Below are 4791 nucleotides of genomic sequence, written 5' to 3' on the forward strand. Positions count from 1 at the left end.
TGTGTATATATATATATTATGAGAGCTTCTCTAGTTAGACAAAAAAAAAAATGAACTATTAACAGTTCTCTATTTTTAACTGTCAGATATTATTATAAACCGTTTGTTCTACGTATTTTTTTAGTTTGATGTGATTTTGACATCATCCAATCGTCAGAAATAAACACTACCAGTATAAATGTCCTACTAGAAAAACTCTCATATTGTATTGAAAAGCCCCACCTTTTATTCTTAATTAATAATAGAATTATTTTTATTCACTTCTACTATATAATTCTCTCTCTTTATACTTTTATTCTTTGCACTTATATCCTTTATAATCTATTGATTGGTTGTAGTTTTCGTCCTTGCCCTTTTCATATTAAACTTTGGATTTAAATATAATATTGAAAAACGTTACTTCTGAATCCAATTAGTTCAATTGTTTTGTTACTGTACATATATAGCTGTCCAAATGTACAGTACTGATATAATATAGTTGTCCTTCAACATCCTCATTCACACCGCGTTTAATTTTGTTGAATATAAATCCTAATATCCTTATTAACTATTTGCTTATCTCATATATATTCTGAAGTCATTGCAATCCTATCTCAATATAAGATAAGTTCATCTCTCTTATTTTCTTATAATTTTTATAATTTAACTATTTTTTATACGTTTTCTTATATTAATATATTTTTTGCAGGATCAAAATAGTATCTTCGACAACGGCACATATATTGTGTCTGTGAGCACGCGAGAATATGACAATGGTCTTCTTCATGAAGGATCGTGGCTTGAAGTACAGATATGATATTCGTAATTGGAGTATCATGAGATTAATTTGCAGTGGTCAATCTTGTCCAGTGTCGAGTTGGAGATCTAATATGGTATCAGCGTAACCCTATGAGTTTTTCTTTCACACACACACACACATATATATATATATATATATAATAATAATAATAATAATCTCTGAAAATAAAAATAAAAATATACAAAAAAAGAGTTTAAAAAATATGATGGAAGATCATGAGCTGTGCAAGGGTTCCGTCCAGAACAAGAAGATCTCGTCTAGGGCTGTTCATAAACCTGCAAAATCAGCAGGCCCAACCTATCCCATCCCAATCCAACTCGAAAAATGTAATTTTTAGTATTAATTTTTTTCAGCCCATTCAATGTCTGGTCTGAAATTTTGGGGCGGGGTGTGGGTTAGGCCTATAATGGCCCGCATACCACAACCTAACTCGCACTCTAACTTACCTCCTCTAATATCTAACCCTAGGTAGACAACTCATTTTTACTCTCTAGTTTCTTCATGTTTGAATTAAGCCTCTATGTTTGCTTTATGTTAAGACTAATTTATGTTTGATGTTGGATGGACTACTTTGCTTCATGTTTGATGTTTGATTGAACTTTAAATTTTTATCTGTTTAAATGTTGGAGTTATTATTTTTATTTAATGATGAACTTTGAATGTTGGATTGAACTTTGAGTCTTTGATTATTTGAATGTTGAAACCGACCATCCAACTCACCCCGCACCGTCCCAACCCAATCCAAATATCATTAGATTGTGAAATTTTTCTAACATCGTTGAGGCTAAATATATGCAACCCGCATCTTTTAAGACGGAAAAAGAAAAAACCATACCCTGCACCAATCCAATCTATGAACAGCCCTAATCTCGTCTCATTTATTTATAAACACGAGCCCCACGGGTTCTGTTTGAGTGTCCAAAAGGAAAAGCCACTCTTGTTCTCAGCAAATTAAATTCGTATCCTTCCCTGCTCTTTCATATTCAGTACTGTACATTTGGACAACTATATAATATTATATTTGTTTGATGATATCTCTTTTTGTATATATCTTACCTACTTTATGTGCTAAGTATTTAAATGATTACTATTAGTTACTGATAAAGCAACAGGAACTTCATGAAAAAAAAAAAAGAAGACAATACAAGAAAACCTATTAGTACGTATACTCAAGAATTTTGTGGAGAATTGAAAACAAAAATAATCACTAGATAGCGTTTAACACACAAGCGCGCGCAAATATATATTAGAATATATATATATATATATATATATACACACACACATATGTGTGAACGAGTTTTTAATCACCAGAGCTAAACTTTAATCTCAATGGGACGTAATGCTATACTATTTTTTTTAAGAAAATAAATAGCATGAAAAAATATAAAAAATAAGTTGTATTGTAGTTTTCTTCTTCCTTTGTTTTTTTTTTTTTTTGTTTTTTTTTTTTTTTTTTTAGGGAAAAAAGCAAATTCATTAAATCAAATCAGCCCAATTTTCTTACGATACAAATCTAGGAATGCAAACGAAGCCAACATATGAACATGACGGCACTTCCAGTCAGCAGTTGCAGCAAGAAGTCTAAGAATATCATCCATCAAAGCACCTTCTGCTGCGAGAGATTTTCCCTGATTAACAGCCTGGACCACTCTTAAGGCATCAAGCTCCGCAACATGTACGGGCAATCCACTCTCAAGGCAACACATTCAGCAACGAAAGCGGAAAACACCCCCGGGATCTTCTTAACAAGACAAGCCAATACCATCCCCGTATGATCACGAAGAACAGCTCCGACTCCAATGAACTCCGCCCCTTTCCTAACGGCAGCGGGATTTTTTAAGCACTCATTCAATTCGTAGACCCGTTATAAATGGAATTTTTATTTTTATTTTTTTTATTCCTGAGATAAGAGTGAATGACCAAAATATCTTTAAAAATTATGCCCGATCAGATCTTTCTTACTGGAAAGACCGGTTGGCAATTTTCTTACAGGGCACACCAGTAAGAACTTTCTGACCGGACTCAGGTTTCTTACCGCTCCCACCAGTCAGAACGAAAAGAAATGACAGACGTGAGTTTCTTCGATTTTGCAGATTACTCAACTCCGAAGAGGCCATGAAATAGCATGATTCTTGTTGGTTTTTCAAATAAAATACCAAACCACGATTACCCAGCATTCAAACAATGAATTAAGCATAAAAAATACAAGATTTGAGAGAATAATGCTCGGACTGTTAATCACCATGGATGCCAGCGATTGTCGACGTCGGTAGGGGCATTCTCCGGCGGTGAAAGGCGGCGCCGCCGGTGAACTTTGGCCGGCAACGTTTCCTCGTGACTGCCCAGCGAAGGAGGGGATTTAGCTCCTCCTTTTCAAACGTTTTTTCTTTTAATTTGAGAGAAAAGGAGAAGGGCATTTAGGGAATACATATTTTTTCATTTAATGAAAGGCCTACTCATTGAAATTTTCTATTTTGGAGCCTACTCATTAAATACATTACACATTTTAAGCCTATTTTTCAAAAGGACCATCCAAGTCAGGGTTAATCCACTAATCAAATGTTGTAATTACACCCTCAGTGCTCACCAGAGATTAGCACTTGATTTCCTCTTAATACAGGGAATTTTCTCGAGAAATAAACAAACTAATGATAGGACTTTGTCTTAAAACGTCATTTTTGTGTGTGTTATAATAGTTTGGGTAAAATGCCATTAATTTTGATTAGATCGATAAGGATACCGTATCATAACAGTTTTTTTCAATTTTTATACTTAAAATGATAAAAATCCTCCAACATTATACTTTCAGTTGACCATATTTATACTTTTAGAATTTTTAATTTATGCTAATTTCTTACCCTTCACTAATCAAAAAACGGCAGCGTCTGTGTTCAACTTGAGAGAGTTGAGAAAAAAAAAAATTTACATACAAAAAATATTTTACAATTTGAAAAAAAAAAAAAAAAAAAAAAAAAAAAAAAAAAAGACTTTAAAAAAAAAAAAATCAATTTTGAACACTAATGACCTAAAAGCCATCAATATATATTTTTTTTTAAATAAAGAGAAAAATTGTATAATATGAGAATATTTGTGTATTTTTTATAGTAAAAATCAACCTTTGACCGAAAATAGGTAAACACTTATGATGATACATCTTAAAATTTAAAATATATTTTTTAACCTCAAAATGTATGGTAAAAAGATTAACAAAAATACCGCATATATAAAAAGCTTCTATATATTATATCATAATACATATTTTCATGAGTAGAAGGAGTAAACTTGTATAAAAGAAATGTAAAAAAATAAAATTAAAAAAATAAAATTGTGGGGACATATATGAAAAGAATAAAATTTTAATGGGGACGAAATCAAAAGTTCAACTGATTTTGTTTTTGAAAAAATAAGTGGGAGTTACTCGTACTTCAACAGCTCCGTGCCTCCGTCACTGCATAGTACTATAAATAGAGTTAAATAGAAAAATCTAAAAATTGGAATAATATTATCCATATCCAGCCTGTTTTCAGCAATTAAGGCCCCGTTCACTTCGTCGATTCGAATTTTGTTATAGTAAAAAGCTCTAAAAAACAGTCACATCTAACTTTTTTACTACAGTAAAAAACTCTCACATAACATCACATTTTAACTCAAATTAAAAACTCGAATCAACAAACTAAACGGATCCTTAATTTATTGGTGAAGGTGACAGGTCTGTCCATTTTACATTGTCTCTATGATTATTTTATTTTATTTTATTTTACTTTTTATTTTGTTGATTGAAAGTTTGGTGCCCATATATCCAGTTTGCCCGCTCTTACTATACATGCACACACTTGATCTTATCTTATCTTTATTTATTTGTTTGTTTATAGTAGACCCCACTAATTGTATAAAAAACAAACATTCACATTCAACTCTTATTTTCTTTTCTTCTATTAACAAGAAAAAAAAAAAAAACTCTTATTTTATTTTCTTTTCCTTTCATTTCT

Source organism: Morus notabilis, unplaced genomic scaffold (genome assembly GCF_000414095.1).
Source record: "Morus notabilis unplaced genomic scaffold, ASM41409v2 Scaffold336, whole genome shotgun sequence".
Taxonomy (NCBI): Eukaryota; Viridiplantae; Streptophyta; class Magnoliopsida; order Rosales; family Moraceae; genus Morus; species Morus notabilis.